Raw genomic sequence first — 24,845 nt, forward strand, 5'->3', positions numbered from 1 at the left:
AACATCATCAGTACTGTCTTCTTGCTCATCATCTTCACTTACCCTCTGGCTCCTTTCAGCCCCCCTGTCTAGGAAGGAATCCACCTGAGCTCTTCTGTTTTCTCCATGTCATTCTGGTTTCTCATTCACTTGAATGCACACATTTGGCTCCCTGGTGTCTTATTCAGCTTAATCTAAAGATACATTCTCATGATTTACTTCTTTTAATTAGTTCACAGGTCCTTTATTATTGAGTGGCTGGAGCATATGTGTGACTTTGGAACTATACATGTAGCACAAACTGCTTAAAATCCTAGATCTTTTTATGATATTACATTAAACACAGCAACTTTAAAGTAAAAGAGACGTCAAGAATTTAACATAGGGAGAAATGCAAACCATGTGGCTGGTATTTGTGAGTAACTGAGGTCTATATAAAAGAAAACATTAAGAGACAGAAGGAAACCTGCTACTGTGGTGATGGGTATAAAAACTTGAACTACTGTCTACCACTTTCATCAGCTCTGAAGATCATTAGTATGAGTATGACCATCTTTCTTTAGAAATTGTTACTCATTAATGATGAAGGTGATGATGCTGATAACGGTGACTAACATGTACTGAGTACTTATATGCCAAGTACTTTGTGAGCAGGTTCTCTTTTAATCTTTACAATAATTCTACGTGAAACTATAAAACTTTCATTTTTATCTATGCTCTGAGGTCAGATAATCCTTGCTGAAACCAGAGTTTGAACTCAGACATTCTGACCACAGAGTTCATATTGTAAATCACCAGGTCCTATTATATCCCTCATGGAAAATTGAACCCAATAGTTCTGCTCTCACTGTTTCCCTGTCTATTCTCCATGAACGATGGCTTCTTAGCCATAATTATTCATAGTCATCCAGTCTTATGGATGGGAATTCCATCTATTCTTTGACAATCCTAAGATTTTTTTTTTTTTTTTCAGGCTGGATCCTGCCCCTTGAGCTCCAGACTTCTGTATTGACAATTCCAGTTGGATTTCTAATAGATATCTCAACTTGATCATATATAAAACCAAATTCCTGGTTTCTTCTTTTAAACTCTCTTCATCAGTATCTGATAAAATGGCAACTCCACTCATCTAGTTGTTTAAGCTAAAAATGTTAGAATCTGCCTTCGCCAAGCCTTTCTTTTACATGCCAGAATTATACTTCTGAATGCATCTAGGTATTTGACCACTTCCTCACCTCCATTGCTACTAGTGGGGACTAGTCCCACCCACCACTGTCTCTTGCCTGATGAACTGTAATGGCTTCCTAGTACATCTCTCTTCTATCACTTTTGCCCCAAAATAGCATAGAGAAGTCAGGAGTCTTTTAAAACAAGTTATATCATTCTTACTTAAAAACCCCTTTAAAACAGAAAGCATGGAGTTCTCATCTCACTCAGACCTAGATCCTGGCATCAACTCTGATCTCTTTCTCTCCTTCACTCCCTCTACTTAGCGATAGCATCCTCTGTGTACTGCAGGCCTACTCCTTCTATCTTGAGTGATCCTTCTACAGATATCTGCATGGTTAGTTCCTCTGATTTCTTCACACCTCTGCTCAAATGCCAAGTTTTCCCTAGCACACTAAAATAAGAAAACTTGCTCCCCAAACTCTCCTTCTCCCTTTACCTGCTTCATTTCTCTCCATAGCATAAAATACCATCTGACTTCCTGTGTATTCACTTGCATCTCCCCAGTTAAAGTGTAGGCTCCATGACTGCAGAGATTTTGTTTGGCTTACCTCCATATCCCCAACGCCCAGAACTATGCCTAGCACATCATGTTTGTTGAATAAATTAATAAATTTACACTTCCACTAGTGATGTATGCGAGGGCCTATGTCATCAACTCATCCCCAAGAACATGAATTTTTGTTACTTTTTCTTAACATGAAAAGAAATTCACTGTAGAAAGCAATTCTCTATCAGAAAGCAGTAAAGTCAGATATATATTTGAAATGACTTTTGTTCTTATTTGTGACCAAACAACTAATAGGGTTTACACACAGCACTCTCATAATTAGTATAATTACTTAAAATGTGGAGAAATTAAAGCATGCAAAAGTTTTTCAAAATTCAACGGTGTTCTTATTAGTAACTGCTGTTATTTACACTTCTCTCTGGGTTGCCCAGGAGTCTCATTATGTTATTCCAACGGCAGGGCTGATGTTACAAGTGACCGGGATCTGTTTGATACTGGTTTGCAAAGGACCCTCTCTCTATTTCAGTTCCTCCTTGAATCTTCTCTCCTGTTTAATCAAAGAGGGACTTTCAATAGAATATTAAAGGGAGCAGAGAAAGCCAAGCACAGATTATGCATACTCCTTAATCCTCAGAAATAGCTTTACTTCATCACCAACTCTTTGGCATGGGAAAGATCAGAGAAATTTTTCTTGTTGCTGATTTTTTCCCTAACGTTCCCAGCCTTCACATTTATAAAGAGGGAGTTAAGACTGTAAGTCAAGAGTAGAAAGAATTTAACATCTGCAAAGCCAGGCCCTATTTTAAAAAAAAAAGAATAAGTGTGATTAGATCATTCTGTTAATATTCATCACAGAAATTTCTTTTAGGCAATTCTTTCAAAAAATATTTAACTCCTTTTTATGTATAAACCCCTATTCTGGACACTGGAGCTAGATCTGTTTCCTGCCTCACAGAGCCAACAATCTAGCAGGGGAAACAAAGCAAATCACAAATTTATGCCAATAATTGATACAAATTAAAATTAATCACATTAAGACATACAGAGTAAATATTGGCTTCACCAATAAATTAAGTTGTAAAAGTTCTATAATATGAAAGTCTGAACTAAAAGGGCTTGGATTATGAAATATATTTGTGACTTAAAGTTAACAAATTGAGAAACATATATTGAAATAGAATCCATATGAAAAGAATTATTAGATCATTCTCTAAACCATCTGTAACCCAAACCTTAGCATCACACAGTATACCTATATAAGAACCCTGCATCTGTCCCCCTGAATCCAAACAAAAAGTCCTTGGCATATTAAAATAAATCATTCTCCAGATCAGTAATATCAACGGGAGGAAAAAGATGAAAACTATAGACATTGTGCTATTAGGAAAGATCATCATGATTATAAACATTGCTTCCTCAGATAGGCCCTTTCTAGTCATGTTTCCTCTATTATGCTCTATCACAGCAGCACTCTACTTGTTTCATTGTGGACACTAATCATAATTATTATATACATATACATAAAATGATTATATATTTATATTATTTATATAATATACTAATTTGTTTGCATTGTTTATTTGTTGATTATCTATCCCTGTAGTAGAATACCCCCTTCTTGAAGGCAGGAACATTGTCTGTGTTGTTCTTTTTTCTATCTCCAGCATAAAGAACAGAGCTGGCATGTAGCTGATGTTTAATAAATATTTATTCAATAAATAAATTCCGATAAAAACATAAAGTGAACCCATTATATCAGATTCTTACTCTGCATATATTTTATTGAATGTGTATCAAATATGGCATCCTCAGTGCCTTCGAGATACCTTTTCTTATAAAACATGTTATACAAAAAGAATTCATAAGCATCTACCCAAGAAAGTGCCTCTCTCCTGCACTTAACCAGTCCTACAAATCAATCAATACTTTTATAGGCTCTGTTGGTGAAATTAATTCCTTGCATTTTAAGTAGTACATAAGAAAAATGAAATCCGCCTTTTTAAAATGATCATTCACAATTTTTAAAAACAGATTGTATGTTTATCAAATTGTTATGTTTTCACTGTAAATAAACTTGAAGCAGTAGTTTTGATCAGCATACCACATATAAATGAGAACACAAAAATAAGGGAGGGGAAATGAATTATAATTCTGTTTTGCTGCATCTTATAGAAAATGTACATATTAGATATTAAATATATAGATATAGATCACACATATATCTTTATTTTATACATGTAAAAATACTTATTATAAGAAATTGGCAGCTGGGTGCAATGGTTCATGTCTGTAATCTCAGCACTTTGGGAGGCCAAAGGGAGTGGATCATCTGAGGTTAGGAGTTCCAGACCAGCCTGGCCAACGTGGTGAAACCCCATCTCTACTAAATATACAAAATTTAGCCAGGGCATGGTGGTGGGTGCCTGTAGTCCCAGCTACTCGGGATACTGAGGCAGGAGAATTGCTTGAAACCAGGAGATGGAGGTTGCAGTGAGCCGAGATCACGCCACTACACTCCAGCCTGGGGAACAGAGCGCGACTCCATCTTAAAGAAAAAGAAAAACAAAAAATGCTCATGTGATTTAGGAAGCTAGAAAGTTAGAAGATCTGCAGCAGGCAAACTGGAGGCCAAGGAGAGCCAACTGGTCTAGGTTCTAGGTTGAGTCCAAAGGTATGAAAACTAGGAGAGCCAACAGTACTAGTTCCAATCTGAGAAGTTGTAGGCTTGAGACCCAAGAGGAGGCAGTTGTTCAGTCTGAGTTTAAAGATAGGAGAAGACTGATGTTTCGGCTCACCCAGTCAGGCAAGAGGAGTCCCTCATACTTAGCCTTTTTGTTCTATTCACTTCTTCACTTGATTGGATGAGGCACGTTCACATTAGGGAGGGCAATCTTCTATACTCAGTCTACCAATTCTAATGTTAATCTCATCCAGGATAACCTTGACTGACTCTCCAAGAATAATGTTTGATCAAATGTCTGGGCATCCCATGGCCCAGTCAAGTTGACAGAAAATTGACCATCATAGCTTCTCAGTTCAGGTACTTCCTTAGTGCAACTTCCCTGCCCCTATAGTCTGATTTAGCGCATTATCCTCCCTTGAATTGCTTGGGAGCACAATATCCTTTTTTGTATTCTTCAGAATTCTTCTCACTTTCCAAAAGTATTACATTTTAAAATAGATGTTATTGACAGAGGAAAATGTTAATGAGAAACCATTAGGTATGAGAAGCAATTACGTTTCATTTGTGTCTCAAAAAAAACCTTCTTTTTCTTTTCTTTTTTTTAATTATACTTTAAGTTCTAGGGTACATGTGCACAACATGCAGTTTTGTTACATGCGTATACATGTGCCATGTTGGTGTGCTGCACCCGTTAACTTGTCATTTATGTTAAGTATATCTCGTAATGCTATCCCTCCCCACTCCCCCCACCCCACAACAGGTCCCAGTGTGTGATGTTCCCCACCCGGTGTCCAAGTGTTCTCATTGTTCAATTCCCACTATAAGTGAGAACATGCAGTGTTTAGATTTCTGTCTTTGCGATAGTTTGCTCAGAGTGATGGTTTCCAGCTTCATCCATGTCCCTACAAAGGACGTGAACTCATCCTTTTTTATGGCTGCATAGTATTCCATGGTGTGTATGTGCCACATTTTCTTAATCCAGTCTATCATTGATGGACATTTGGGTTGGTTCCAAGTCTTTGCTATTGTGAATAGTGTCGCAGTAAACATACGTGTGCATGTGTCTTTATAGCAGCATGATTTATAATCCTTTGGGTATATGCCCAGTAATGGAATGGCTGGGTCGAATGGTATTTCTAGTTCTAGATCCTTGAGGAATTGCCACACTGTCTTCCACAATGGTTGAACTAGTTTACAGTCACACCAATAGTGTAAAAGCATTCCTATTTATCCACATTCTCTCCAGCACCTGTTGCTTCCTGACTTTTTAATGATCGCCATTCTAACTGGTGTGAGATGGCATCTCGTTGTGGTTTTGATTTGCATTTCTCTGATGGCCAGTGATGATAAGCATAAAAAAGGCCTTCTTATATATTTAAGGTGAATTGAGGTGCTGCTCTGGGTGTCTTTGATTTCTTTTCTCTGTGCACCCACCACCCACTCAGTACAGCAGAGGCCAGTCCAGCAGCCACTGCAGCAGCAAGGCCACCTTAGCCTCAAAAATCAGGGAATAAGGGGCAGACTTGGAGACTCATACAGGCTTGAAACCTGTTGCCTCTCCTGCATTTATTATCCAAGAGCCAGAAACAGCATGTCTAGTTTAAATACATATTTATATATATATTCATATAGGACAGTATTTAGCAAGCTCATAAGAAGTTATGTGGTTGAAAAAAAATGAAAATAGAGGGAAAAAAAGGCCTCATTAAGATAACTTTTCTTTTTCAAAATAAGAAGTTTTAAAGTCACTATCAGGCCAGGTGCAGTAGCTCACACCTGTAATCCCAGTGTTTTGGGAAGCCGAGGTGGGAAGATCACTTGAGGTCAGGAGTTCAAGACCAGCCTGACCAACATGGTAGAACCCTGTCTCTACTAAAAATACAAAAATTATCCAGGGGTGATGGCGTTCGCCTGTATTCCCAGCTACTCTGGAGGCTGAGACATGAGAATCACATGAACCCGAAAGGCGGAGGTTGCAGTGATCTGAGATTGCAACATTGCACTGCAGCCTGAGTGACAGAGCAAGGCCCGGTCTCAAAAAAAAAAAAAAAAAAAAAAAAAGTCACAATCATAGTACCGTACTTAATGTACCATACTTAACTATTAGCAATTTTGAGTATATTATAGGGAATAGAAATTGTTACTATATAACTCATTAAAACATTCACAAAGATATATCTTATTTAGTAGTTCTTTTGCTCTATTTGATATTAAACATGTGTCTCACCAAAGCATAGCTGTTCAAAATTTTATAAGCAAAGAATTACAGTTGTATTTGCAAATACTAATCAACTGGTGTTATATATATATATATTTTTTATATATTATATATTTATATATATTTTACATATTATATATATTTTTATATATATATTATATATATATTTATACATATTATATATATATTTTGTTGTTGTTGTTGTTTTTTTGAGACAGTGTTTTGCTTTTGTTGCCCAGGCTGGAGTGCAATGGCACGATCTCAGCTCACTGCAACCTCTGCCTCCTGGGTTCAAGTGATTCTCCAGCCTCAGCCTCCCAAGCAGCTGGGATTACAGGCACACACCACCATGCCCAGCTAGTTTTTGTATTTTTAGTAGAGATGGGGTTTTACCATGTTGGCCAGGCTGGTCTCAAACTCCTGACTTCGGGTGATCCACCCACCTCAGTCTCCCAAAGTGCTGAGATTACAGGCATAAGCCACTGCACCTGGCCCAGTCATATTTTACAATAGTTGAGTGAATAAAAATAAATTTAGAAAAATTAATACAAAAACCTACAACTTAAAAAGGAAACAAAAATTTACAAATAGAATTATCAAAATAAGGAAGAGTCAAGTCCCTGCAAATTAGAGATTTTAGAATAATGATTCCTAAATCAGTTGAAAGTTTAAAACATTGCATACCTAAATGACACATGACGTATTTTATGCCATAACAATAATCATTTGATTTGTAAAACAATTATTTATGAATACAAGTAAGTATTTAGAATAAGATGATTACTTTTAGGTATTGTTTCTCAAAATGTCCTATTGACATTTCTAGTTCAAATTTAAGTTAAACTGATTTCCAGGTGTTTTTGACCTGTGCTTTCTGACTCTTGGCTAATAATAAGTGTAGAAGAGGCAGCAGGTATTAGTGTATGAGTCTCAAACACTTCCCTTCATTCCCTGACTTTTGAGACTTAGGAGGCCTTGCTGACTGACATAGTGGCTGCTGGCCTGGCCTCCACTGTGCTGAGTGGGTGGTGGGCAGAGAAGAGTAATCTAAAACACCCAAAGCAGCACCTCACTTCATCTTTGAGAAAGTCAAGAGTGTTTCAAGTCAAAATAGGTAGAAGGAGAGACCCCCAACGGACAAGAGGAGAGGAATAGAGAGAGATGAGCTGATGCTGATTGAACTCAGTGAGAGCTGAGGAGAGAGGGAGGATGATGAATGTGGTGTGGCTATTGAGCCACATAAGAATCAGAGGGCAAAGGAGGTGGTGAAAGGGATGATAAGATGACTGGTCATGTTACTTTCCAAGAGAACTCAAGAAAACTTTGAATTTCTTACAATACATTTATTAGAATGTTAAATTTCTTTGCATGTGATACCATGTAGAAGATGGGGCGGTAGATCACCTTTATATGGGATTGCCGAGACCAGCTGGGTCGGGGAGACCCTAACCCAGTGGCGCTGAGGAATTAAAGATACACACACAGCAATATAGAGGTGTGAAGTGGGAAATCAGGGGTCTCACAGCCTTCAGAGCTGAGAGCCCCAAACAGAGATTTACCCATATATTTATTAACAGCAAACCAGTCATTAGTATTGTTTCTATAGATATTAAATTAACTAAAAGTATCCCTTGTGGGAAACAAAGGGATGGACCCAATTAAATGAATAGGTTGGGCTAGTTAACTGCAGCAGGAACACGCCCTTATGTCACAGATCACTCATGCTATTGTTTGTGGTTTAAGAATGCCTTTAAGCGGTTTTCCGCCCTGGGCGGGCCAGGTATTCCTTGCCCTCATTCCCATAAACCCACAACCTTCCAGCTTGGGCGTTATGAACATGTTACAGTGCTGCAGAGATTTTGTTTATGGTCAGTTTTGGGGCCAGTTTATGGCCAGATTTTGGGGGGCTTGCTCCCAGCATGTCTCCCTTCTTTTATTTGCAAAGAGATAAAAGCAAGGGCAGCTTTGTCACGGTGAGCTACTTCTCGCAGGAGTTGGGATCCACGTCTGCAGACTATACAAAGACAAACGACATAGATTAAAAGCACAATCATCATTGAAATCACAGAGCTTCCAAGTATTTTTATCCATTTAAATGGGTTACTAGCTACTAATTTGTCTGCAGCTCCTTTAAGCACTCCATTTCCTGGCATTAAAGTCAGGTGTGTCTGGGATGCTTTAATTTGTTCTTTTAATTTTGCTATATCCAAAAACAAGTTTGTAGAGTGCCCTTCTAGATGCCTTTTTATTCTTTCCCAAATTTTGATCTTATTGAGAGTATTTAATAGTTTCCACAAATCCTTATGTTTAGCTCCTAGAGTGGGCCATATCATTTGAGGTTGAGGTGCCACTATACCACTGTGGTTCCAGATCATAAGAACTTTTGCCGTACTTCTTATCATTTCTACCATCTGACCATTTTGTTCAGATCATTTGAACATAGTGTGACCATGGCACACAGACTGAGAGGGGCAATTCAAGCTAAACATCCCCTTAGGGGACCAATTAATAATGATTCCATAGGAATCGTTCTGCAGCACCTCTGCCTGTTCTGCAAAGCAATCTTCCTAAACAAGTACATTCATTTTTCTAACTGCGTCCAATCCTGTTTATAAATAGGTTTTTGTGGGCGGTATGCCTCAATTATATGAGCGGATTTATTATGGTAAATGTTGAGATCAGAAAGCATGTGTAACTGTGTCATCCTAATGTGAGTGATGTACAAAGGGTTCATTCTACTTCTAACTGCTGTTTGCTGTTGGGTAAATAAAGTCATCAGTTGTTCATCTGTATGAAATCATAACTGAGAATTTTCAATTAACTGTGTGGAGTGAACCACATATGAAGAATCAGAAATCACATTAGTAGGCATATCAAAAGCAGTTAATACCTCAATTACAGCACAAGCTCCAGTTTTTGAGCTGAAGTATAGGGCGTCTGAAAAACTTTACTTTTTGAGCCAGAATAAGAAGCTTTACCATTACTAGACCCATCTGTAAAAACATTCTCAGCACCTTCAACTGGTTTAAATGTAGTTATTTTAGGGAGAATCCAATTAGTTAATTTCAAAAACTGAAGCAGCTTCATTTTAGGAAAATGATTTTCTAGCATACCCACAAAGTCAGCTAAATGGGTTTGCCAAGTAAGACTATTTATAAAAACTTGCTGTATTTGTGCCTTCGTGAGAGGGACAATAATTTTTCCAGGAGCATATCCATGTAATTTAACAATCTAAGTTCTCCCAATCCCTATCATAGTAACAATTTGATCTAAATAAGGAGTTAGAGTCTGTGAATTAGTACGTGAAAGAAAAAGCCACTCTCCTAAGTCCTGTTCTTGGACAATAACACCAGTAGGTGAATGCTGAGTTGAAAAAAATTAGCAAATCTAGAGTCTTCTCTGGATCTATTCTATTTATCTGAGCTTTATGGACTTGCTTCTCAATCAGTTGTAACTCTGCCCTAGCCTCTTTTGTTAATTGCCAAGGGCTAGTGAGACTAGTATTTCCTCTAAGGATAGCAAACAGATTACTCGTGGCATAGATAGGAATGCCTAGAGCAGGTTGTATCGAATTAATACTCCCAAGTAATTTTTGAAAGTCATTTAATGTTTTTAGTTGATCCCTATGTATGGTTACTTTCTGTGGCACAACGGTAGTGTCATTTACTAAGGTCCCCAAGTAGGAGTAAGGAGTAGTAGTCTGAGTATTTTCAGGAGCTATAATTAAACCAGTGTGAGAAACTGAATTTTACAAGTGATCATAACATTGGAGTAATATTTCTCCAGTGGGGGCAGCACAAAATATATCATCCATATAGTGAATGACATAGCACTGTGAAAATTTTTTATGAGTAGGTTCAATTGCTTGCCCCACATACATCTGGCAAATAGCCTGTTTAACATGTCCTGTGGCAACACTTTCCAGTGAAAATGCTTAGCAGGCTGCAGGTTGTTTACTGCAGGAATTGTAACTGCAAACCTGCAAACCATTCACAGTCTTGCTCAACTAAAGGGATAGTAAAGAAACAGTCTTTTAAATCTATGACTATTAAAGGCCAATTTTTTGGAATTATAGCAGGAGAAGACAATCCTGGCTGTAATTCTACCATAGGTTGCAACTGAATTGATAGCTCTTAAGTCAGTTAACATTCTCCATTTACCTGATTTTTTTCTTAGTTACAAAAACTGGAGAATTCCAAGGAGAAAATGTTGGAGCTATGTGCCCATTTTCTAATTGTTCGGCAACTAATTTCTCTAAAGCCTCCAGTTTTTCTTTTACTTAGTGGCCATTGTTCTATCCAAATTGTCTTATCTGTTAGCCATTTTAAAGGTATAGGTTCTGGAGGCTTAACAATGGCCGTCATCAAAAATTATTTCCTAATCTTTGGCGGGAACTTTGCCTTTCTGATTGAAACGGTTCTTTCAAACCTTGCAAATTTTGTTTCTAGTCCTATACCAGGGGCATACCCCACTTCATGCATTGTATGTTGACTTTGAGGGCTATATAATTGTTCTGGAATTACAACTTGTGCTCCCCATTGTTGTAATAAATCTCTTCCCCATAAGTTTTACAGAAGTTATAATTGGCTGAATAGTCCCATGTTGTCCATTGGGCTCCTCACAATGCAAAATATAACTACTTTGATATACTTCAGGGGCTTTACCAACTCCAACTATGTTAAATTGAGCAGGTTGAATTGGCCACATGCACGGCCAGTGCTGTGGAGAAATTATTGCAATGTCCCCTCCTGTATCTACCAAACCTTTACATTTCTTTCCCTGAATAGTTATTTCACAGGTAGGATGTTCATCAGTAATTTGATTTACCCAATAAGCTGCTTTGCCTTGTTTATTTATGCTCCCAAATCCTCCTGTTCGTTTAGTTTCACTTTTTCCCATTCCCACATACGGCACAATCAGGAGCTGTGCTATGTGCTCTCCTGGCTCTGCTTTCCATGGAACAGAAGTAGACATAACAATTTGAATTTCCCCATTGTAATCTGAATCAATGACTCCTGTATGTATTTGTACGCCTTCTAAACTTATACTAGATCTTCCTAAAAGTAATCCTATTGTCCCTGCTGGCAAGGGTCCACAGACTCCTGTTGGGACCTTTTGCAGGGGTTCCCCAGGCAGAAGGCTCACAGCTTTTGTGCAGCATAAATCTACTGCAGCATTACTGACTGTGGTGGGTGACAGACATTGTACAGGGTGAGGGATTGGCCCAAGCGGGAAATGCCCCGGTTTAGAACGGGGCCCAGGATGGGCCCCTCATGGTGTTTCCCAAAATAGGGTTCCCTTCTTTATCAAACTTAAGAGTGACACAGACTAGCCCAATGTTTTCCTTTTTTACATTTTGGACATATTTCAGGCTCAACAGTTTTCTTTTTTCCTCTATCTGGTGGCCTGACTTGCTGATTTTTTCTACATTCTTTTTTAGTATGACTATGCTTCCCACAGTTAAAACAAGCTCCAGGAAATGGAGTATTTCCTTTATCCACCCTCAGTCCTGCCATTGCCTGTGCCAACAAGGTAGCTTTATGCAGATTACCTCCAATGCCATCACAGGCCTTGATATAATCAACTAAATGTGCTTTCCCTCTGCTGGGTCGCAGAGCAGCCTGGCAATTGGGATTAGCATTGTTGAAAGCTAGTAACTGCAACACTATATCCCGAGCAGCCGAATCTGCAATCATCTTTTTAAGAGACTCCTGTAACCGAGCTATAAAATCAACATATGGTTCTCTGGGTCCCTGTTTTATAGCACTAAAGGAAAGGTATTGTTCTCCACCTGAAGTGATTTTTTTCCCAAGCTCTAATGCACACTCCTCTAAACTGTTCTATGGCATCATCCTGAATGACCAGTTGTGCATCTAAACCAGCCCAGCTGCCAACCCCCAAAAGTTGGTCTACAGTTATATTAATTTGAGGTTGGGTCTGGGCATTGTGAGGAGCCTGAATGGAAGCTTCATCTCTCCACCAAATTTTAATTGACAAGAATTGAGCAGGAATTAGACAAGCTCGAGTAAGAGCGTCCCAGTCAGTAGGAATAATCCGACTGGAAACAGTAACATTCTTTAAGGTCCCATTACAAAAGGAGAACCTGGTCCATACTGACTTATCGCTTGTTCTAATTCTTTGAGTAATTTTAAAGGAAAAGGCTGAAATGTAGCCACAATATTTCCCTCTTGATCCGGGGGGTGTATTCTAACAGGGAACTGCCAAGCCTCTAAATCACCCTCTCATCTAGCTTGCTGAATTCCTGCCTGAATAGAACTAAGAGCAGTTGCTTGAGGAGCTGCTTGAACAGTCACTGGGGTAACTACTTTTCACCCAGTGTCCTCCGGAAAAGAAAGATCTGGGGGGTCATTTTCTTCAAAATAATAATGAGGGGGTGCAGAAGGGTAGGGATGAACCTCTCCTTCCTTTGCCACTTTAGCTTTAGCTGGCAAATAAACATGTTCTGTAACCTCTTGTTACTTCACTATACTCCCCTTTCTCCTTCTCATTAGTGTGAAAAAGTTCCAAGGTGGAACGAACCAGACCCCACACCTGTCCCACTGTTACCCTGACACTTCCGAGCTCCCCTTCTTACTCACCACGGGGATTGCTTTAAGAGTACTCGAGTGTCCTCCAGCTAGTTTTCCATTCCAACTGTCACTCTGGTGACTCTTTGACCTGGATTCTAGCCCCAGCAATGGACGCCACTTGTCGAGACCAGCTTGGTTGGGGAGACCCTAACCCTGCAGCGCTGGAGGAATTAAAGACACACACACAGCAATATAGAGGTGTGAAGTGGGAAATCAGGGGTCTCACAGCCTTCAGAGCTGAGAGCCCCAAACAGAGATTTACCCAAGCATTTATTAACAGCAAACCAGTCATTAGCATTGTTTCTATAGATGTTAAATTAACTAAAAGTATCCCTTATGGGAAATGAAGGGACAGGCCCAATTAAATGAATAGGTTGGGCTAGTTAACTGCAGCAGGAACATGCCCTTAGGACACAGATTGCTCATGCTATTGTTTGTGGCTTAAGAATGCCTTTAAGCAGTTTTCCACCCTGGGCAGGCCAGGTATTCCTTGCCCTCATTCCCATAAACCCACAACCTTCCAGCTCGGGTATTAGGGCCATTATGAACATGTTACAGGGCTGCAGAGATTTTGTTTATGGTCAGTTTTGGGGCCAGTTTATGGCCAGATTTTGGGGTGCTTGCTCCCAACATGGGAGGATGAGAGCTATGCCCTCTATCAAACAAAAACTCATTTAAGATTTTTATAACTTTAAGTGCTAAACTAATCATCTAGTGTCCAAATACCATCATCAAATACCATCATCTCTACTTCTAAACGTAACTCAAACCTGACTATTTCCCATCCCTTCCTCTTCTAACTGCTGCATAATCTTGACTTGTCTCCTCTTTGATGTTCATCTTCATATTGCTACAGTAGCCAAAGCAATTCTTTTTAAGTGTTAATCATATTATCAATCTTCTGACATTATCCCTCCAATGGATTCTCATCAAACTCAGAATAAAGTCCTCGCCAAGACTTCTAAGGCCCTCCATGAGCTATGTCCTTTTGAACTCTACACTCATCCCTTTCTTGTTCACTTTCACACACCAACACTGTCTAAAACAAATCCCTGCCTGCCATTTTCTCAATTCATACTCTCTATATATTTCTTCTTATAACACCCATCAGTACCTAAAATTATATCTTATATTTGTCTATTTTTTTCTATATCTCTTTCTGTAATATACACTCTATAAGGACAAGGACTTTGCTCTGTGCACAGCTTCTGGTCCACTGCTAAACTAATGCCTTTAATTCTAAGGTTGAATTAGAAAAGTCAGAAATTAAATGTTATTAAATAATCAATTACATGTGTAAGAATAAGGCCAGGTACGGTAGCTCATGCCTGTAATTCCAGCACTTTGGGAGGTCAAGGCAGGTGAATTGCTTGAGGTCAGGATTTCAAGACCAGCCTGACCAACATGGTGAAACATCATCTCTACTAAAATTCAGAAATTAGTCAGGCATGGTGACAGGTGCCTGTAATCCCAGCTCCTCAGGAGGCTGAGGCAGGAGAATCACTTGAACTCAGGAGGCAGAGGTTGCAGTGAGTCTCAGCAACTACACTCCATCCTGGATGACTGAGCCAGACACCATCTCAAAAAAAAAAAAAAAAAAAAAAAAAAAAAAAAAAAAAAAAAAAGGCGCTAATAAGAATCCAAGACAAGTAAACAATTTAAATTGAACCTAAATTAAATTTCTTCTTTAAATTTCAATAATACCATTAAACAAAGCATTGATAGCATTAAACAAAGAATTGATGATTCTACATTTGACTTTTTTTCTCTTTAGTGTACTTTTTTGGAAAGAAAAGCAGTAAATATTAAGTGATGATATCAGGGAGGGAAGGGGTTAGAATCATACAGAGTGAAGAGAAAATGAGACAGAAGATGTAAAAACAAGGAGGCAGAGAATGCGGGAAAACGGTATTATTGCATGTGGGTGGTGGTTTTGAATTAATCATTCTCCACATGGAAAGACAGTTCAGGGACCTTAGTTTATGAAGTACCCCACTGTTAGCTCCCCAAATGACTGTGGTCTTAAATGTACTAATTACCTCAAAATACTGACTTAATATATCACATTTGATCATATATAAAATGATGGAAGATTTAACATAATCGTGGTGAAGAAAAATGGTTCTCAAGTAATGTTTAAAATGTCAAAAATTGTATATACAAATATTTAAGTCCCTTTACATTCATTGTTTCAATTCTGAATATCCCTCCTTCTCCTCAGTCTTTGTTCTGATTTGTTGGAAAATGAAAAAGATTAACTTCATCAGATATATTTTTCCCCGAGTTTGCCTGCAGTTAAACCAGATGGTTTATAAAAATATAATCATTTCTCAGAATTCTTTACTGAAACTTCAATAAGATAAATGTGCGCTTAAGAATAATCATACAGTATAATTATATAATATGCATTAATGCCTTTTTTAAAGTACCATATCTATTTTAATTTTGATAACTAATCCTAAGTGAATTTTAACAGCTAGATATTTTCTTGTCAGTGTCTGGGTCTTGCTCTTGATCTGTTTCTGCTTCTATAGAAGGAAGAGCTCAGCTGGAAACCTGTCATTTACTCAGTGCCTTACTGTCTTATTGCTAGAGCTTTGCTGCCCTCCCTACAATATCCTCTGAGAGTGCTTTCCCTTTATTCTTTTTCTTTCTCTGGTAACTTATCTTGCCTGTGAATCTTCACTTTTTGGAAGTTGCTTCATGTTTGGAACACCTTGGCTGTTCTCTGGCAGGCCAAATGTCTCTTGCCTGTGTTCAAAATCCTTTGCATTCCCCATCCCATTAGATTATCAGCATCTATCCTAACTCTCCCTGTTCCCCGTGAACGACCTTCCCTTCCCATTAAAGCTATGTGCTCTGCGAACCCTAGCACCTAACCCTCGAAGGACATCACAGTCCAGGAGGTCTTACTTTCTGTACAGGATCAGGAACAGTTTTGTCCTTTTTCTGATATAGTTTCCTCCCAGATGCCATCAGAAACATATTTATTATGCATTTATTGAGAATTTATCATGTGCCAGGCTCTGGGTTTCTCAACTAATTCTTACAATAATCCTCTGAAGTAAGTACAATTCTCAGCATTTACAAATTATTTGTTTTTCCATAATCTTTGCTAGAACTGACAGGAATAAAAGTACTCCAAATATCTTCGGTAGCTGATTTCAGAAACCACCTGAAAGGATCTAGCCCTTCTTTATTTTATACATATACTTTAAGTTCTGGGTTACATGTGCAGAATGTGCAGGTTTGTTGCATAGGTATACATGTGCCATGGTGGTTTGCTGCACCCATCAACCTGTCATCTAGGTTTTAAGCCCCACATACATTAGGTATTTATCCTAATGTTCTCCCTCGCCTTGACCCCACCCCTAACAGGCCCCGGTGTGTGATGTTCCTCTCCCTGTGTCCCTCCCAATGAGTGAGAACTCACACTTATGAAGGAGAACATGCGATGTTTGGTTTTCTATTCCTGGATCTAGCACTTCTTAAACTCTTTTTGCTTAGGGTTTTTTTTTTTTTTTTTTCTATTTCAACTTTTTAATTTCTAGATACAGTTTTTGAGAATGCTATGACCCATAAATAAAATAAATATTTGTGGCTTCTCTTTATTTGACATTTTATTCTACAGCATAGTGAAATAAATTCTCATTAGTTTAAAAGGTACACATTAAAAGAATGATACTGCTAGATTTAACTTGCTAAAGCAAATGAGTAATAAAGTGTAATTTAAATATAGCCTGGTTCATTGGTATCCTAATTACAAATGATTTTTACTTATAAGTAAAAAATATATATATAACACAAACCAATTGAAACACATGTAGGAAGCCTATTCCAGGTACCTTTTAATTCTGACATTGGGCTTGTAATAAGGCTAAATATTTTAAAATTTGTTCTTGTAATGCTTTGCTAATACTAAAAATATTAGCTTTAATTAACCAGAATTAACTTTTTACTATAGTAATGACTAAGTAAGATTAAAACTATAATAAAACAACCAAAATAAAATTGCATATAGTACAAAAAACTTTTGATATAATAACTACTGTTTTTCTTCTCTATATTTTTAGCTACCTTTCCTCCTTCAAGCGGTAATAAGCAGTAAAAATATTCAGTACCTATTCTCCTCTGGGAAGGGATGACACAACAGAGACAATGGCAGGTAAGGCAAATTCTTGACATTTTTTAAAATTTGTATTTTTAATTGACAAATAATAATTGCACGTACTCATGGAGTTCATAGTGGTGTTTCAATACAAAGAATGAACAGTGATGTGATGGTTAATACTGAGTGTCAACTTCATTGGATTGAAGGATGCAAGTATTGTTCCTGGATGTGTCTGTGAGGATGTTGCTAAAGGAGATTAACATTTGAGTCAGTGGACTGGGAAAGGCAGGCCCACCCTTAATCTGGTGGGCACAATCGAATCAGCTGCCACCGAATATAAAGCAGGCAGAAAAACATGAAAATGCAAGATGGGCCTAGCCTCCCAGCCTACATCTTTCTCCCTTGCTGGATGCTTTCTGCCCTCGAACATCAGACTCCAAGTTCTTCAATTTTGAGACTTGGACTGGCACTCCTGCTCCTCAAGCTTACAGATGGCCTATTGTGGGACTTTGTGATCATGTAAGTTCATACTTAATAAACTCCTTTATATGTCTACCCTATTAGAGATAGGGTATCTGTTGTATGTATATATACACACACACACACATATATCTCCTTTATGTATCTACCCTATTCTGTCCCTCTAGAGAATCCTAATACAAATAAAATTAGGATAATTAGCATATTCATCATCTCAAGTATTCATTATTTCTTTGGGTTAGAATGTTCAATATCCTCCTTACAGCTATTGGAAACTATATATTAGTGTTGACTACAGACATCTTACAGTGATATAGGACAGTAGAATTTATTCCCTCTATCTAGCTATAATTTTGTATCCTTTAACAAATTTCCCCCTATCTTTCCCTTCCTTCTACCCTTCCCAGCCTCTGGTACACTCTGTTCTACTTTTTACTTTTATGGGATCAACTTTTTTTAACTTCCACATATGAACAAGAACATGCAATGTTTAACTTTCTGTTTCTGGCTTATTTCACTTAACATAATGTTCTCCAGCCCATCCATGTTGCCACAAATGACTTCATTGTGTTTTATGTCTGAATAGTACTTCATCTAATATGTATGGTATATTTTCTTTATTCATTTATCTGTTGATGGAGACCTAAGTTGATTCCACATCTTGGCTATTGTGACTACTGCCGCAATAAATGTGAATAAATGTAGGGGTGCAGATGTCTCTCCAAAACAATGATTTCCTTTTCTCTGGATAGATTCCCAATAGTGGGATTCCTGGGTCATAGGCAGTCCTATTGTAGTTTTTTGAGGAAACTTCAAACTATTCTTTATAGTGGCTGTACTAGTTTGCATTCCCAACAACAGTATGTAAGAGTTCCTTTTTCTCCACATTCTTGTTAGCATTTGTTAATTTTTATCTTTTTGCTAACAGGCCGTCCTAACTGGCATAAGATGATACCTCATTTTGGTTTTGATTTGTTTCTCTGATGGGCATTGTTTCATATATTTGTTGGTCATTTGTATGTCTTTTGAGAAATGTCTGTTCAAATTATTTACCCATATTTTAACCTGATTGTTATTTTTGCTGTTGAGATGTTTGAATTCCTTGTATATTCTGGATATCAATACCCTGTGAATGAGTAGTTTGCAAATATTTTATCCCATTCTGTTGACTGCCTTTTCACTCTGTTAATTGTTTCCTTCGCTGCTGTGCAGAGACTTTTAGCTTGATATAATCGTGTGTGTTTATTTTTGTTATTACCTGTGGATTTTTTTTTCTTCTTCTTTTTTTTAAGGCAGATTCTTGCTCTGTCACCCAGGAGTTGAAGTGCAGTGGCACAATCTCCACTCACTGCAAGCTCTACCTACCGGGCTCAAGTGATTCTCCTGCCTCAGCCTCTTGAGTAGTTGGGACTACAGGCATGTGCCACCATGCCTAGCTAATTTTTGTGTTTTTAGTAGAGATGGGGTTTCATCATGTTGGCCAGGCTAGTCTCAAACTCCTGACCTCAGGTGATCTACCCTCCTCAGCCTCCCAAAGTGCTGGGATTACAGATGTAAGCCACAGAGCCCAGCCTAGTTTTTGAGGTCTTTTTCATAAAATGTCTTTCCAGACCAATGTCCTGAAGGTTTCTGTTTTCCTCAAGTAGTTTTATAGCTTCAAGTCTTACACTTGGATCTTTTATCTATTTTGAGTTGATTTTTATATAGAGTAAGGAGTGGGAGTTTACTTTCATTCTTCTGCACATGAATTTCAATTTTCCCAGCACCATTTATTGAAGAGATTGTTCTTTCTCCAATGAGTGTTCTTGCCTTTGTCAAAAATCATTTAGCTATAGATGTGTGAATTAATTTCTGGGTCCTCTATTCTGTTTCATTGGTCTATGTGTCTGTTTTTATGCCGGTACTATGCTATTTTGGTTACTACAGCTTTGTAGTATATTCTGAGGTCTGGTAGTGTGATACTTCCAGCTTTTTTCTTTTTGCTCAGGGATTACTTTGGCTAGTCCTGGTTTTTTGCAGCTCCATACAAATTTTAGAAAAACGCCATTGGTATGTTGACAGGGATTGCATTGAATCTGTAGATTGTTTTGGATGGTATTATCATTTTTACAATATTAATTTGTCTGATCCGTGAGCATAGGATGTCTTCCCATTTGTTTGTATCCTCTTCATTTCTTTCATCAGTGTTTTTCAGTTTTTCTTATAGAAGTCTTCCACACCCTTGCTTAAATTTATTCCTATGTATTTTTGTAGCTATTGTAAATGTGATTGACTTCTTGATTTCTTTTCCAGCTAGTTTGTTGATTATGTATAAAAATGCTACTGATTTTTATATTACTTTTGTATCCTGCAACTTTACTGAATTTATTAGTTCTAAGAGTTTTGGGTGGAGTCTAAGTTTTTCTGTACATAAGATAATGTAATCTGCAAACAGAGACAATTTGACTTCCTCCTTTTCAATTTGGATAGCTTTTATTTCTTAAATTACTGATTTTTGAAAATAAAAAGCCAGGGACAAGGCATAAGGGAAGATGATCTAGAAGAATATATGATTAGCTCAAGCCTGTTTTTACTGTCCCTGAGACTAAATAAAGCATGTTAAATAAAGGGTTAAAAGAAAAGAGGAAAAATACAAGAGTTAGATGTTGGTCAGAAAGGAATCTATTCCTTGTCCCCCATCTACAGGCAGACTGCAGGACTAGTGATGTAGAGGTGATGGAAATCTCAGAATAACTTTGTCTCACTTTCCAAGTGCACCCCAGGGTGAGGGCTGGCCTCACAGCATTCCCTTAAGTCCAGCCAAACAGGAGAAATTGCTGTGAAGTGTCCAGTCAGACAGCCTGAGATGTCTCAGAGGTCACTTGCAACTCAATGTGGTGGGAAGGGTAGCAAAATGTTTTTTCATGTGGTTAGGGGTAACTCAGATATGATACTGGCCAGTGAGAAAGGACAAGGAGATGCCAATGGCACCTGGATAAACCAGTTCTATATTATTATAGAGGAAGAAGGGTGATACTTATGTTCTTTGTCTCGTAGAACCAGGCCTACCCATTAGTAAAAGCTCTGGTGCTGTTTATTTTCCTGGGATTTTTTACAGAAAGAAGCCAGACTAGTCTCTACTCTGTTTCTTATTAGTTCCCGACACATCAATGCCATCCTCCTCCAATGCCACATTACCTCTAATTCTCATGAAATTTAACCAAAAAAGGCCTGGTGCGGTGGCTCACGCCTATAATTCCAGCACTTTGGGAGGCCAAGGCGGGCAGATCACGAGGCCAGGAGATTCAGACCATCCTGGCTAACATGGTGAAACCCCGTCTCTACTAAAAATACCAAAAAAAATTTGCCAGCTGTGGTGGCAGGAGCCTGTAGTCCTAGCTACTGGGGAGGCTGAGGCAGCAGAATGGCGTGAACCCAGGAGGCGGAGCTTGCAGTGAGCCTCGATTGTACCATGGCACTCCAGCCTGGGCGACAGAGCAAGACTCTGTCTCAAAAAAAAAAAAAAAAAGAAAGAAAGAAAGAAAGAAAGAAATTTAACCAAAAGGATCTAAACATTATAGAACACCTCAAGGACCCCAAGCATAGACAGCTTATTCATCTTATTTTCTGCTATAAGGAATATTGCAAACCAACACACTGAAAAAGTAAAATTATAGTTAATTAAAAATTAGGTTTTACATGACAAATCACAACATACTGGCACACTCCAATAAAATAGGTTATTATCTCTAGTGAGGAGTAAGTGGATAACAAACACAATTGTGAATATGTGCATCTGAACACATGAGCGAAATGCTCAATATGCCGGTGACACCATTATATAAGAAACTGTGAAGAAATTGACTTCACTTTGTTTAATCTGTCCGTTCTGAAGAAATGAAAGTCTAACCCCACAAGAACCGGGGTTAATATAAAATGCTATGCCAATAACCTTAAAAATATCAGTTTATAGTAGAAATAAGAATTAATAAGTCAAAGAAGTTTGATCTGCCCAATCATAAAGTGAAACCTTAGGCCAATTACAAGTCCTATGGCGCCATTTCATGCTGTGTAATGTACCTGCAAATGACCTGAAATAATTTTAAAGTAGAGAAATACAAAAGCAAATAATTTGAGAAATTGAAATGAACACTTTAAGTGACAAGCACCTCAATTACATAAAGAAATATGATTATAAATCACAGTTTACACACATTTAACATAGCACTATTGTATGTATATTAGTGTGACTACAAAATGTAATAGGCTAATACTCTCTGCATGGAACTTGAGACTAGCAGGAATGGGAAAAAACAGTGAGTTGCAAAATAATATGTTATATACAAATTATCCATCAGGAAAGAGGAAGTATAACATGATCAGATTTACATGTTCAAAAATTCACGCAGTGATTGATGGATTATTGAACTGAGGCAGACCAATGGTCGACATAGGCAGAAAAATAGAAGCCTATTATAGTTGCCCAGGTGAGAAATTCTGGTTGTAGAGGTGGAGGGAAGAAGGTAGGTACGAAAGAGATAAGGAAATAGATATGACTGAACCTGGTAATTGATTGAACTTGAAATTAAGGAGGAGTCCAAGAGAAACGTAAAATTCTGGCATGGGCTACTGAGCAGTGTGGACAAAGAGAATAAGGTGTTTTTTTTTTTTGAAGATGTTGAGTAGAAAAAATCTGAAGTACATACAGGTGAAGCTGTCCAAGGGGAAGTCATATACATGGGTCTGGAATTTAGCTTTACCTTTAGGTCAATGGATAGAAATTTGGGGCATTTTGCAATCCAGAACTGGAATATGAATTTGACCTTATTTATATTTTGTGTATAACCAGTGTAGTGCAGGTAAAGAGCCCGGGCATCAAAGCCAGAGCACCTGGATCCTAAACCCAGCTTTAAGACTTACTAGCTAGGTGACCTGAGGGACATTTCTGATCCCTTTGTGGCTCATTTTATCATCTCTCACATGGGAAGGGTTGCTATAATTACTGCCACACTGCATAGTTATGAGGAATAAGTAATTGAAAACATATAAAACCCTTACTGCTTAATAAATATTAGCCATTAATGTTGGGTTGAACAAAATGAAATTGTCATTTTGAAAGTCAAAAAGTCAAATATTGAAATTTCATATGATTCAATTTCAGATCTGTCAGTGCATAAATCTTGTGGCATTTTCCTGTTTCCCAAATTCAGTCTCACCTGTAGTAACCCCCATCTGCTCTACCTTGGATGTTATAAACAGGTGCCACAAGTCATCTGAGAGTATGGATTGACTTAAAGAGGTAATTCTTGAAATAAAATGTCAAACTTCTGTTTGCAAACTTTCAATTGCGGAAGCGGAATGATCTTATTTGTTTTCATTGCAAAATGACAAAAATACCCTGGTAATTTTTCCTGAAATATGCACTTTGTTTGAACAGAGTTGTATAGGGAAGATTATCATTAGTATCAACACCCTTGGAGAGGATTCATATATACTATCTCTGAGAGAAAAAAAAAAGCCTACTTTACCAACGAATCTCTGGGACTTAGCTAAATAATTATGGAACTAGAATTCAGGTCTTTATTCACTCACTTACCATCTGCTTCCTTTAGGTTATATTCTAAGTAGTTGAATCAAGAGATGAGAAACATGAACATAATATAAAAGATCCAGCTGACTTGAAACCTTATGCATTCCAATATTACTATATTTAAGAGCAAAAATAAACTTGTATACTGGTAGTACTATTTCTATAAACGTGAATATTTTGATGGGGTCATTACTGCAAATCCTTTGTGTAATAAAACATTGTGGTTTGAGGTTCTATTCAGAACACAGATCATACAATTTTCAAAATCTAAATTGGGTAGCTAATCCAAATCTTGTCTGTGTCTGCAAACGAATGCAGCAGTTAAGAGTTCTAGCACATATGGCCAACAACTTCAGACGTGTGTTTAAAATACTATAGAAAAGACCTGGGTGGGCAGGCGCTTTGTTGGATTTTAAGAGAAGGAGATTGTGAAGTATTTGCACATGCTTTAAAAGTAAATGTTAGAGTATGTATATAACATTTAACAGGTATTCGGCTTCTGAAAAGAAATAAAAGATGGATGTTACTTTGCAGTGTCTATAACAAGCAAGTATTTTGGAATGATCAAAATATTAATCTTTCCTATTGATCCATCTTTTGAAGTCTTGATATTGATCCTCCTTATTCTTTATTTTTCTGAAAAGTCTTTAATCAATGTTTCTCTTTCTTTAAAATAAAGGCAGCACCTTCTTTATAGGTACCATGTGATTGGAAATTTATTTTGTTATTTATTTGTGTTCAGTTATCCAGCCTACTTTTTTAAAAGCAAAGTTCAGAAATCTATCATTAAAAATTGAATACTGAACCAAAAAGCATATTTTGTTCCTAAGAAAAAGTATGTTTCTTCTGTCTGTAGTAATGCCAGGCAAACAAACAAACAAACAGTCAGTTGCAAAGCAATACTAGGAATTCTCTGACATGGGAATTTTAACTGTGGCTATTTCACTAGTATGCTATATTAATTTGTTATAATCTTATTATAAGATTTATTTTGTTACATGTACATATGGATTATATTTGGATTATAAATGTCCCTGTTGTATAACATTAAAAATAAAGAGAAATATTTTAAAAGAGCAACAGCCTTTAAAAACTTGTATATGGTCAGATTTAATGTATGCAACTATCTACTAGTAGTTAATGGCTGCTTCTCTGATTTTAACTGAGATAAAGTATAATGACGACAGATAAGATGTACTTTTTATTTTCTTCTCCCTTAATAAACGATATCTACAAAAACTCTAATATCAAAAACTCAAATATCACACTTAATGAAGAAGATTTTGATTCATTTCTATTCTAGGTAAGAATAATAGAAGGAGTGTTGCAATGAACACTATTATTCAGTATTTTCCTGGAGGTCAAAGGCAACACAATAGCTCAATGAAAACAGATAAGATACGAGAAATGGAAAGTGTATCCATTAGGATTAGTTTTAGCTGTACATACAGAAAAATCTTAAATAATAATACCTTAA

At 37.5% G+C, this 24,845-nt stretch overlaps 1 long non-coding RNA gene across 1 annotated transcript in view; it reads left to right on the plus strand.

Annotated features, from left to right (window-relative positions):
• LOC119625766 (uncharacterized) overlaps positions 1-24,845 on the plus strand; it is a 181,476-nt gene that overhangs the window by 42,761 nt on the left and 113,870 nt on the right. The window contains exon 2 of the long non-coding RNA XR_005241869.2: positions 17,282-17,373. This is a non-coding gene — a long non-coding RNA (uncharacterized lncRNA). The remainder of the gene's footprint in view (positions 1-17,281; positions 17,374-24,845) is intronic.

This window comes from Chlorocebus sabaeus, chromosome 15, assembly GCF_047675955.1.
Source record: "Chlorocebus sabaeus isolate Y175 chromosome 15, mChlSab1.0.hap1, whole genome shotgun sequence".
NCBI classification, from domain to species: domain Eukaryota; kingdom Metazoa; phylum Chordata; class Mammalia; order Primates; family Cercopithecidae; genus Chlorocebus; species Chlorocebus sabaeus.